This window comes from Somniosus microcephalus, chromosome 8 (genome assembly GCF_052327205.1).
Source record: "Somniosus microcephalus isolate GS21.2 chromosome 8, FLI_Smic_1.0, whole genome shotgun sequence".
Taxonomy (NCBI): Eukaryota; Metazoa; Chordata; class Chondrichthyes; order Squaliformes; family Somniosidae; genus Somniosus; species Somniosus microcephalus.
Window position 1 is genome coordinate 237,852,095 of NC_140994.1, and position 13,151 is coordinate 237,865,245.

Sequence of the window (13,151 nt, forward strand, 5' to 3'; positions counted from 1 at the left end):
CCAAGGAATAAGTAATGTAATCAAGGCTATCGATGTGCTCCAGTCTTGTACTGTATATAAGCTTGTGAATTTTGTTGATCGGGGAGAAGGTGCTCGCACAGACTGCGGGGTCTGAGACGCTTCTCCCAGAGCTCTGTTTTCAATAAACTGCACCTTTTACTTTACCACAGATTAGATGTGAATTTATTTTCACCCAACACTATCCTTCCAAGTTTTGTGTCATCTGCAAATTTTGAAAATGTGCTGTGGTCTTAGTACCAACCCTTGGGGAACACCAATGTGTGTACCTTCCTCCAGTCCAATAAACAACCGTTCACATTACTGTTTCCTATCACTTAGCCAATTTCATATCCATGCTACCACTGTCCCTTTTATTCCTTGGGCTTCAACTTTGCTGGCAGGTCTATTATGTGGCACTTTAACAAAACACATCAACCCTCACCAAAAAACTCAATCAAGTTAAACACAATTTGTCTTTCTAGTACCTCCTCTATCAATTTTTATCCCATCCAGTATCTAAGTGACCTCCTCTTTCGCTATGACTTTGGCAGCATCTTCTTCCTTGGTAAAGACAGATGCAAAGTACTCATTTAGTACCTCAGCCATGCCCTCTGCCTCCATGTGTCAGTCTCCATTTTGGTCCCTAATCGGCCCCACCCCCCTCTTACTACCCGTTTACTATTTATATGCCTATTAGAAGACTTTTGGATTCCCTTTTATGTTAGCTGCCAATCTATTCTCATACTCAACTTTCTATATTCAGCCTGGTTCTCACTTGTATTCTCAACCTGACATCTATCATACGCCCCCTTTTTCTGCTTCACCTTACTCGCTATCTCTTTTGTCACCCAGGGAGCTTTGACTTTGGTTGCCCTACCTTTCCCCCTTGTGGTAATGTACTTCAACTGTACCCGAATCATCTCTTTAAAGGCAGCCCATTGTTCGCTTACAGTTTTGCCTGGCAATCTTGGATTCCATTTGATTCCAATTTACCCGGGCCAGATCCATTCTCAACCCACTGAAATTGACCTTCCATTGACCTTCCTCCAATTAAGTATTTTTACTCTAGATTGCTCCCTGCCCTTATCCATAGCTAATCTAAACCTTATGATTCTATGATCACTGTTCCCTAAATGTTCCCCCACTGCCACTTGCCCCACCTCATTCCCCAGAACCAGATCCAGCAATGCCTCATTCCTCATGGAGCCAGAAACGTACTGATCAAGAAAGTTCTCAAGAACACACTTCAGAAATTCATCCCCCCTCTATGCCCTTTACACTATCACTATCCCAGTATATATTAGAATAATTGAAGTTCTCCATTATCACTACTCTATAGTTCTTGCACCTCTCTGTAATTTCCCTGAAAATGTGCTCCTCTATATCCTTCCCATTAGTCAGGAGCCTACTGAATACACCTAGTAATGGCACCTCTATTGCTCCTTAAAGGGAAATGATAAAGGATAACAGGAATGTTCTCGGATTAGCAAGCTGTAACAAGTGGTGCTCCCATAGGAACTGTTCTGGGTCTATCTTGGATGAATGAAGAGAGATTTGTATATCCAAGTTTGCAAATGATGGCACAACGTTAGGTGTCACAGTAAGTTGCGTAGATGGAAGCAGGAAGTTACAAAAGGACACAGGTTAAGTGAGTGGGCAAAACTGTGGCAGAGGGAGTTCAATGTGAGTTTATCCACTTTGGATCCAAGACAGACAAATCAGAGCACTGTATTTTCTTAATGGGGAGAGACTAGGAACTGGGGAGAAGTAAAGGGATTTGGGTGTCTATGTACATGAATCACTAAATGCAAAAATGACAATGGAATGTTGACCTTTCTCCCAAGTGGATTGGAATACAATGGGGTTGAAATTATGCTTCAATTGAACAGAAGCTTGGACAGACCCTATTTGGAGTACTGTGTTTATTTTAGGACACACACCCCAGGAAGGTAATATTGGCCTGGGGGTGGGTGGGGGGGGGGGGGGGGGGGGGAGGAGGGGGCAGGGGGTACAGCACAAATTCAGCAGAATTAGACCAGAAATTAAAGCGTTAAATTGAGGACAGATTTCACAAACTTGGCTTGCATTCTCTTAAATTTAAAGGAAGTTAAGGGGTGTATAATTGAGGTGTTTAAAATGATTAAGGGATTCAATAGGAGTAGAGAGAAAATATTTCCTCCAGTGTGGGAATTCAGAACAAGGGGGCACAATCATAAAATTATAACTAGGCCACTTCGGAGTAAAATCAAAACACACTTTATTCACACAAAGGGTAGTGAAACCCTGACATTCCTTTCCTCAAAAGGCTGTGGATGTTGGGTGAATTGAAATTTTCAAGACCAGGATCGACAGCTTTTATTAGGAAAGGCTGACAAGCAATATGGATCAAAGGCAGGTAAACAGATCAGCCATGATCTAATTGAAAAGGGTAGGTGACCTGGATACCACAAACTTTACATCTTTGATGGAAAACTAGATATACTGTAAATTTGAATACAAGGACTCCAGAATGATGTCAAGCAGTAGGCCCTGTTAAGCAAAATCCTCATACGGCAAAATTAATTCTGACAAATAATAGGCCCTCCTCTTCACAATGGATTAATCCACTTCCATTACAATGTCCTTGACAACACAATTCAACCAAATATTGCACACCATAATGCAGGAAATTTGATGAGAGGAGCCCAGAAAATAAATCTATACTATAAGAAAGACAGTGGGTTTGTACAGCTAGGTGCAAGGTGATTTCAGCATTAATACTTCCAGAACTATTCTACTTTTGTCTCCAGGCATCCTACTTAAGTTTTATATAAACTAGAAGTTCATAGGAACAAGAGTATGCCATTTAGTCCCTCAAGCCTGTTCTGCCATTCATTGAGATAGAAACATAGAAGATAGGAGCAGGAGTAGGCCATTCAGCCCCTCGAGCCTGTTCCGCCATTCAATGAGATTATGGCTGATCATCCAAATTCAATACCCTGTTCCTGCCTTCTCTCCATATCCCTTGATCCCTTTAGCCTTAAGAAATATATCCACCTCCTTCTTGAATATATTTAATGAATTGGCCTCTACTGCCTTCTTTGGTAGAGAATTCCACAGGTTCACCACTCTCTGGGTGAAGAAATTCCTCTTCATCTCTGTCCTAAATGGCCTACCCCTTATCCTTAGACTGTGACCCCTGGTTCGGGACTCCCCGACCATCGGGAACATCCTTCCAGCATCTAGTCCTGTTAGAATTTTATAAGTTTCAATGAGATCCCCTCTCATTCTTCTAAACTCCAGCGAGTACAAGCCCAACCGACCCAATCTCTCCTCATACGTCATTCCTGCCATACCAGGCATCAGCCTGGTGAATCTTCGCTGAACTCCTTCCATGGCAAGAACATCCTTCCTCAGATAAGGCAAACAAAACTGCGCACAATACTCAAGGTGTGGTCTCACCAAGGCCCTGTACAACTGCAGCAAGACATCCTTGTTCCTGTACTCAAACCCTCTCGCTACGAAGGCCAACATACCATTTGCCTTCTTAACCGCCTGCTGCACTTGCATGCTTACTTTCAGTGACTGGTGCACAAGGACGCCCAGGTCTCGTTGCACTTCCCCTTCTCCCAATCTATTGCCAGATATAATCTGCCTTCCTGTTTTTGACACCAAAGTGGATAACCTCGCATTTATCCACATTATATTGCATCTGCCATGCTTCTGCCCAATCACCCAACCTGTCCAAATCATACTGGAGTTTCTCGGTATCCTCCTCACAGCACACACGCCCACCCAGCTTTGTGTCGTCTGCAAACTTGGAGATATTACATCTAGTTCCCTCATCCAGATCATTAATATATATTGTGAATAGCTGGGGACCAAGGACCGATCCCTGCGGTACCCCACTAGTCACTGCCTGCCACTCGGAAAAAGAGCCGTTTATTCCAACTCTTTGCTTTCTGTCTGCCAACCAGTTCTCTATCCAAGTCAATACCTTGCCCCCAATCCCATGTGCCTTAATTTTACACGCTAATCTCTTATGCGGGACCTTATCGAAAGCCTTTTGAAAATCCAAATACACCACATCCGCTGGTTCTCCCTTATCTATTTTACCAGTTACATCCTCAAAAAATTCCAGTAGATTAGTCAAGCACTATTTACCTTTTGTAAATCCATGTTGACTTTGTCCGATCCGGTCACTTTTTTCCAAGTGCACTGCTATTACATCCTTTATAATGGACTCTAGCATTTTCCCCACTACCGATGTCAAGCTTACCAGTCTGTAATTCCCCGTTTTCTCTCTACCACCCTTTTGAACAGTGGGGTAACATTAGCTACCTGCCAATCCATGGGCACTGCTCCAGAGTCTATCGAATTTTGGAAGATGACCAGCAATGCATCTACTATTTCTAGGGCCACTTCCTTAAGTACCCTAGGATGTAGATTATCAGGCCCTGGGGATTTATCGGCCCTCAATCCCATCAATTTCCCTACAAATACTGATTTCTATCAGTTCCTCCCTGTCACTAATCTACTGGAATTTTTTGAGGATGTAACTGGTAAAATAGTTTGCAGACTCATCGAAACCTATAAAATTCTGTCAGGTCTGGACATATGATGAGGGGCATAGATAGGGTAGATAAAGAGGAACTTTTCCCCTTAGTAGGGGGGGTCAATAACAAGGGGGCACAGATTCAAGGTAAGGGGCAGGAGGTTTAGAGGGGATTTGAGGAGGAACTTTTTCACCCAGAGGGTGGTTGGAGTCTGGAACTCACTGCCTAAAAGGGTGGTAGAGGAAGGAACCCTCACAACATTCAAGAAGCATTTGGATGAGCACTTGAAATGCCATTGCATACAAGGCTATGGACCAAATGCTGGAAAATGGGATTAGATTGGACAGCGCTTGATGGACGGCGCAGACACAATGGGCCGAAGGGCCTCTTTCTGTGCTGTATAACTCTATGACTATGACTCTATGACTAGGTGCAGAAAGGATGTTTCTGATGGCCGGGGAGTCCAGAACCAGGGGTCATAGTCTAAGGATAAGGGGTAAGCCATTTAGGACTGAAATGAGGAGGAATTTCTTCACCCAGAGAGTGGTGAACCTGTGGAATTCTCTGCCACAGAGGGCGGTGGAGGCCAGTTCATTAAATATATTCAAGAAAGAATTGGATATATTTCTTGAGGCTAAAGGGATATGGGGAGAAGGCAGGGACAGGGTACTGAATTTGGATGATCAGCCATGATCTCATTGAATGGCGGAGCAGGCTCGAGGGGCCGAATGGCCTACTCCTGCTCCTATCTTCTATGTTTCTATGTTTAGACCCTATGTTCCCCGACATCTTTGGGAGGTTATTTGTGTCCTCCTTTGTGAAGACAGAACCAAAGTATGTATTTAATTGGGCAGCCATTTCTTTGTTCCCCATTATAAATTCCCCTGATTCTGACTGCAAGGGACCTATGCTTGACTTCACCAATCTTTTTCTCTTCACATATCTATAAAAGCTTTTACAGTCAGTTTTTATGTTCCCTGAAAGCTTACTCTCATACTCTATTTTCCCCTTCTTAATTAATCCCTTTGTCCTCCTTTGTTGAATCCTAAACTGCTCCCAATCTTCAGGTTTACTGCTTTTTCTGGCCAATTTATATGTCCTCTTCTTGGATCCTATGCTATCCCTAATTTCCCGTTAGCCACGGTCGAGTCACCTTTTTTGTTTTATTTTTATGCCAAATTGGGATGAACAAATTCTGTAGTTCATCCATGCGATCTTTGAATGTTTGTCATTGCCCATCCACCGTCAACCCTTTGAGTGTCATTCCCCAATCAATCCTACCCAACTCGCACCTCATACCATCGTAGTCCCCTTTATTTAAATTCAGGACCCTAGTCTCCGAGTCAACTATTTCACTCTCCATCTTAATGAAGAATTCTATCATATTATGATCGCTCCGACCCAAGGGGCCTCGTACAACAAGATTGCTAATTAATCCTTTCTCATTACATAATACCCAGTCTAAGATGGCCTGATCTCTAGTTGGTTCCTCGACATATTGGTCCAGGAAACCATCCTGTATAAACTCCAGGAATTCCTCCTCCACAGTATTGTTACTAATTTGGTTAGCCCAATCTATATGTAGATTAAAGTCACCCATGATAACTGCTGTGCCCTTATTGCACACTTCTCTAATTTCCTGTTTAATGCCATCCCCGACCTCCGCATTACTGTTTGGAGGTCTATATACCACTCCCACTAACATTTTCTGCCCCTTGGTATTTTTCAGTTCTACCCATACAGATTCCACATCATCAGAGCTACAGGAAGCTTTCTGGTATCCGGCACGGACAGGACAGACGTGGTGCCGGTTCATCAACAATTCCGGATAACCGAACGCTATTGTAAAAGATACGGAGCTCAGAGCTCCGTCTAAAAGCAACAAACCCTGTTGCTTAGCGCTTCAAAACAATCAGCACAAGTTGCAAGCGTCTCTGTAGCTTAGCAACAGCTTCAGCTACACCCTTGCACAGCAACAAATGGAGTAAAAAAAAATAAAAGTAAAAAAAGTTACCTGAACCAACCCCTGAATTTTGCCGGTGGATAGAGCGTTCCGGTTATTTAGGGGCCGGTTAATCGAAAGTTTCCTGTAATATCCTTCCTTTCAATTGTGTTAATTCCCTCTTTAACCAGCAATGCTACCCCACCTCCTTTTCGCCTATCTTTCCTGAATATTGAATACCCCTGGATATTGAGTTCCCAGCCTTGGCCACCCTGGAGCCATGTTTCGGTAATCCCAATCATATCATATTCATTTACCTCTATTTGCGCAGCTAATTCATCCACCTTATTACGAATGCTCCTTGCATTAAGACACAAAGCCTTCAGGCTTGTTTTTTTAATGCTCTTAGATCTTTTAGAATTATTTACTGTGGCCATGTTTGATTTAAACCCTTGATTTCTCTGCCTGTCACTTTTGTTTTTCTCCTTCCTGTCTTTTGCTTTTATCCTCGTTTCCCTTTCCTCTGTCTCTCCGCTGAGGTTCCCAACCCCCTGCCATTTTAGTTTAAACCCTCCTCCAGAGCATTAGCAAACACTCCCCCGAGGACATTGGTCCCGGCCCTGCCCAGGTGCAAACCGTCCGTTTTGTACTGGTCCCACCTCCCCCAGAACCGGTTCCAATGTCCCAGGAATTTGAATCCCTCCACCTTGCACCATTCCTCTAGCCACGTATTCATCTGAAACATCTTTCTATTTCTACTCTGACTAGCACGTGGCACTGGTAGCAATCCTGAGATTACTACCTTTGAGGTCCTATTTTTTAAATTTACCTCCTAACTCCCTATATTCTGCTTTTAGGATCAAGGCTGATCTGTGACCTAACTCCAGACACCCGCTTTTACCCCATATCCCCCTATCTGTTCCCTATTGCAATAGTCACGTGTACCAATATCAGTACCTCACAATCCACTCAAGAAACCGGTTTACTTAGATCAGAACATAGTTAGAATTAAGCCATTAAAAATATCCAACGACATTAGAAGTTAATATATTCTCTTTACAAGTCTAACATTGTTTCCCCTCCCCAGCAAAGTCAAGAATCAACATGCCAGAAAAATGAGGTGCAGTCAAGATTTTAATGGTTTATTGCTGATGTTGAGAGTTTTAAAAATTGTTTGTTCTGGGTTTAAAATGCACATTCAATGCGGCTGATACCTGGGCTGGCAGGAATGACGTACGAGGAGAGATTGTGTCAATTGGGCTTATACTCACTGGAGTTTAGAAGATTGAGAAGGGATCTCATCGAAACCTATAAAATTCTGTCAGGCCTGGACAGACTAGATGCAGGAAGGATGTTCCCGATGGCCGGGGAGTCCAGAACCAGGGGTCATAGTCTAAGGATAAGGGGTAAGCCATTTAGGACTGAAATGAGGAGGAATTTCTTCACCCAGAGAGTGGTGAACCTGTGGAATTCTCTGCCACAGAGGGTGGTGGAGGCCAGTTCATTAAATATATTCAAGAAAGAGTTGGATATATTTCTTAAGGCTAAAGGGATCAAGGGATATAGGGAGAAGGCAGGGACAGGGTACTGACTTTGGATGATCAGCCATGATCTCATTGAATGGCGGAGCAGGCTCGAGGGGCCGAATGGCCTACTCCTGCTCCTATCTTCTATGTTTCTATGACCATTATTTTGCTTAAGAATTGGTGTAAATACTCAAGACCTAACTGATGACTTTGCAGAAATCTACAAGTTTCACATTGTGCAGAAAAACCACACACCATACAAGTCAAAAGGATTTCCTCAAATTAATACGCGAGTACTCCAGTGCATTTCAATTTACCACCATATTTGGAGAAAAGGAAAGAAGTGAAATTTACTTAACAGCAAAAGACCATTCTATGATACCAGCTTTTGTACCAGCTCCAAACGATCCCTGAACCACACGATGGGATCTCTTACTCAATATCAACCGCTTTCATCTTAAAATTTTGTTCCAATACAATTTTACAATTTAAATCGCTTTATTGGCATGATAAGTTACATCTTATAAAACTGAGATTTTAATGAACCAAGTATTGAGACAAGATTAACTATGGATTACAAACTCAAAAGGAACAAACTAAAAATGTGGAGAAAAAACTGGAGTTTGACAAAAGGCACATCTCCAAAAGACAACGGGCCAGATATTGCTCTGAGCAGCAAACAAACGGCACCGTTAGACTTGCACTCAGGCTTTCACACATCAAGTTACTGTCAGCCAAACGGCACAGCGCCCTTTACAGTGTATCTGGGACCTGTGTTAACACAGCAACTCCTTAAACCAGTGAACACAGCAGAGTCTGAACCCTGAAGTGTTAGTTACAACAGTGAATTCAATGTCAAATCAGATACAGAAAGCAAAATAAAGAGAAGGAAAGACAGATCGGATTGAGAGAGATAAGAGACAAAGAAAAAGTTAAAACAAATTTACATTTTTTTTAAATCTCCAAAAATAATTAAAAGCAGAGGGAAAAAGACTCCCCACTTGTAAAAGTTAATTTTCAGTGCCAGAGAGGTTGTTGGTTGTTTGGCCGAAACCAAGACTTACTACGTTGTTAAAAGGGTGCTTACACTGGACAAGCCCTAACTTTTTCTGGCGCTTTTAGTCCACATCTACAATGTCAGTACAGGATCTTTACACCTTCCAATGTATTTGAATGGCGAGTCAAACAACAAAAGCCGTTTTTAGGAAGCTTATAGAGGAACCTCGCATCTCAGACAGCAACTTCAGGATTCCCACGTTTAAGTGCACGGTCATCTGAATTTGCTGCCCAATTTGCACATACATAATGATGAACACTATTAGCCTCACTGTTACTTTTACCGCAAATTCTGACCCCATAACTTAGCCTCTTTATTCTGCAACTAAAGAGGGGCATATTACTAAACCTGGAGCTACATCAAATTTTAAAAAATCGATTTCAGCTTCTGTGTAGTTTCAGCTGGGAGTCATTATCATGATACTAAGAAAGTGAGACGCGAGCTGTAACCATATGGACAACTTCACCCGCTCTCCCTGCTAACTTTCTGCAGTGAGTTTAATGAGCAATTAATGGGTAAATCCAGCAAGGTTTTAGAAATAACAGGGCAGCTAAGGGGAAAAAAGATGCTATATGCACAAAGCAAACAACTGCGTAAATCAATCAAGAAATTCTGGAGATTTCAAATCACTGCACCTCATAATCCCGCCTGAATTTGTTGGCCGATTTGAACATTAATAAGTGTAAATCAATATTTGGCCCATTTTTTTCAAATCAAGATAACACATTCCCTTAACGAAAAGGTCACAAACCCAAAACATTAACTGTTTCACACTCCACAGATGCTGCTTGGCCTGTTGAGTATTGCCAGCATTTTCTGCTTACATTCACCTGACAACAACTACTCGCATTTATATAGCGCCTTTAAAGTAGCAAAAGACCCCCAAGCGGCTTCACCTGAGCGTTATCAAACAAAATTTGACACCGAGCCACATAAGCAGGCATCAGACCAGGAGTCAAAGGGGTAGGTTTTAAGCAGCGTGTCAGAGAGAGAGAGAGAGAGAGAGAGAGAGAGAGGGGTTTAGGGAAGGAATTCCAGACGGAGGGCTTCAGCAGCAGAAGGCGCCAGCTGTCAATGATGGAGTGATTAAATCGTGGACGTGTGAAAGGCCAGAATTGGAGGAGCGCAGAGATCTCAGAGGGTTGTGGGGCTGGAGGAGGGTAGAGAGATAGGGGCAGGCAAGGCCATGGAGGGATTTGAAAACAAGGGTGAGAATTTTAAAATCCAGGCGTTGCGGGACTGGGAGCCAATGTAGGTCAGTGAGCACAGGGGTGACGGGCAGGGCCGAGCAATAAACCCAGCAGAGAGCGCGAGCGGGCCTGCCCTGCCCCACACGAGGAGGGCGAGGCTGGCTGTGCACTGGACACCAACTCGCCATACTCCGGGTGTCCCGCGTGGAGTCCAAGCCGCGCTCAGCCCCGAGCGCAGGGAGGGAAGCCGGCCGGCACTATCAATGCAGCCCGCTTCCTCTTCCTCCTCATTACATAAAGCGCTTCATTTATTCCCGGCCGCTGCCTTACCTCAGTCAGCCAGCCCTGTCTCTCCGGGCCCGGGTACCGCAACCTCCGCCTGTCGCTCGCTCCTGTCGCTCGGAGCCGCACATTGTCACGTGCCGGTCAGCTGACTTCACCTGCCAGAACTCGAAATGAAGAAAGAGGCTGTTTAACCCTTCACCTCTCATCCCTCATCTCACACCCTCCCCTTCTCCATCCCAATCGCCCTCACTCCCTCGCCATCCCCCCCCTCCACAGCCCTCTACTACCCTCCATCATCCCAAACCCCATCCCTCACACCCCTCTCTTGATTTCCTCTCCCCCCACAGTCTCATCATCCGCTCCCCCTCCCCTCCCTCTCTCCCCCCCCCCTCCCCTCCCTCTCTCCCCCCCCTCCCCTCCCTCTCTCCCCCCCCCTCCCCTCCCTCTCTCCCCCCCCCCTCCCCTCCCTCTCTCCCCCCCCTCCCCTCCCTCTCCCCCCCTCTCTCCCCCCCTCCCCTCCCTCTCCCCCCCTCCCCTCCCCCCCCCCCTCCCCCCCTCCCCTCCCTCTCCCCCTCCCCTCCCTCTCCCCCTCCCCTCCCCTCCCTCTCTCTCCCCCCCTCTCCCCCTCCCCTCCCCTCCCCTCCCTCTCTCCCCCCCTCCCCTCCCTCTCTCCCCCCCCTCCCCTCCCTCTCTCCCCCCCCTCCCCTCCCTCTCTCCCCCCCTCCCCTCCCTCTCTCCCCCCCTCTCTCCCCCCCTCCCCTCCCTCTCTCCCCCCCCTCCCCTCCCTCTCTCCCCCCCCTCCCCTCCCTCTCTCCCCCCCCCTCCCCTCCCTCTCTCCCCCCCTCCCCTCCCTCTCTCCTCCCCCTCCCCTCCCTCTCTCCCCCCCTCCCCTCCCTCTCTCCCCCCCTCCCCTCCCTCTCTCCCTCCCCTCCCTCTCTCCCTCCCTCCCTCTCTCCCCCCCTCCCCTCTCCCCCCCTCCCTCTCTCCCCCCCTCCCTCTCTCCCCTCCCCTCCCTCTCTCCCCCTCTCCCGTCTCCCCCCCCCCCGTCTCTCTCCCCCCCCCCCCCGTCTCTCTCCCCCCCCCCCCCGTCTCTCTCCCCCCCCCCCCGTCTCTCTCTCCCCCCCCCCGTCTCTCTCCCCCCCCCCGTCTCTCTCCCCCCCCCCGTCTCTCTCCCCCCCCCCCGTCTCTCTCCCCCCCCCCCCGTCTCTCTCGTCTCTCTCCCCCCCCCCGTCTCTCTCCCCCCCCCCCCGTCTCTCTCCCCCCCCTCCGTCTCTCTCCCCCCCCTCCCGTCTCTCTCCCCCCCCCTCCCGTCTCTCTCCCCCCCCTCCCGTCTCTCTCCCCCCCCTCCCGTCTCTCTCCCCCCCCTCCCGTCTCTCTCCCCCCCTCCCGTCTCTCTCCCCCCTCCCGTCTCTCTCCCCCCCCTCCCGTCTCTCTCCCCCCCTCCCGTCTCTCTCCCCCCCCTCCCGTCTCTCTCCCCCCCCCTCCCGTCTCTCTCCCCCCCCTCCCGTCTCTCTCCCCCCCCTCCCGTCTCTCTCCCCCCCTCCCGTCTCTCTCCCCCCCCCTCCCGTCTCTCTCCCCCCCCTCCCGTCTCTCTCCCCCCCTCCCGTCTCTCTCCCCCCACTCCCGTCTCTCTCCCCCCCCTCCCGTCTCTCTCCCCCCCCTCCCGTCTCTCTCCCCCCCTCCCGTCTCTCTCCCCCCCTCCGTCTCTCTCCCCCCCCTCCCGTCTCTCTCCCCCGTCTCTCCCCCCTCCGTCTCTCTCCCCCCTCCGTCTCTCTCCCCCCCTCCCGTCTCTCTCCCCCCCTCCCGTCTCTCTCCCCCCCTCCCGTCTCTCTCCCCCCCCTCCCGTCTCTCTCTCCCCCCCCTCCCCGTCTCTCTCCCCCCCCTCCCGTCTCTCTCCCCCCCCTCCCGTCTCTCTCCCCCCCCTCCCGTCTCTCTCCCCCCCCTCCCGTCTCTCTCCCCCCCCTCCCGTCTCTCCCTCCGCCTCTCCCCCCCTCCCGTCTCTCTCCCCCCCCTCCCGTCTCTCTCCCCCCCCTCCCGTCTCTCTCCCCCCCTCCCGTCTCTCTCCCCCCCCTCCCGTCTCTCTCCCCCCCCTCCCGTCTCTCCCTCTCTCCCCCCCTCCCGTCTCTCTCCCCCCCCTCCCGTCTCTCTCCCCCCCCTCCCGTCTCTCTCCCCCCCCTCCCGTCTCTCTCCCCCTCCCGTCTCTCTCCCCCCTCCCGTCTCTCTCCCCCCCCTCCCGTCTCTCTCCCCCCCCTCCCGTCTCTCTCCCCCCCTCCCGTCTCTCTCCCCCCCTCCCGTCTCTCTCCCCCCCCTCCGTCTCTCTCCCCCCCCTCCCGTCTCTCTCCCCCCCCTCCCGTCTCTCTCCCCCCCTCCCGTCTCTCTCCCCCCTCCGTCTCTCTCCCCCCCTCCCGTCTCTCTCCCCCCCCTCCGTCTCTCTCCCCCCCTCCGTCTCTCTCCCCCCCTCCCGTCTCTCTCCCCCCCCTCCCGTCTCTCTCCCCCCCCCCCTCTCCCCGTCTCTCTCCCCCCCCTCCCGTCTCTCTCCCCCCCCCTCCGTCTCTCTCCCCCCCCTCCCGTCTCTCTCCCCCTCCGTCTCTCTCCCCCCCCCTCTCTCTCGTCTCT

At 49.2% G+C, this 13,151-nt stretch overlaps 1 protein-coding gene across 2 annotated transcripts in view; it reads right to left on the reverse strand.

Annotated features, from left to right (window-relative positions):
* Positions 1 to 10,676, reverse strand: part of slc36a1 (solute carrier family 36 member 1) — a 101,105-nt gene extending 90,429 nt beyond the window's left edge. For both annotated transcript variants that reach the window (XM_085995817.1, XM_085995816.1), the window contains exon 1: positions 10,581 to 10,676. The gene's annotated coding sequence lies outside the window, so the exon portion shown is untranslated. The remainder of the gene's footprint in view (positions 1 to 10,580) is intronic.
* Between the last annotated feature and the right edge of the window lie 2,475 nt (positions 10,677 to 13,151).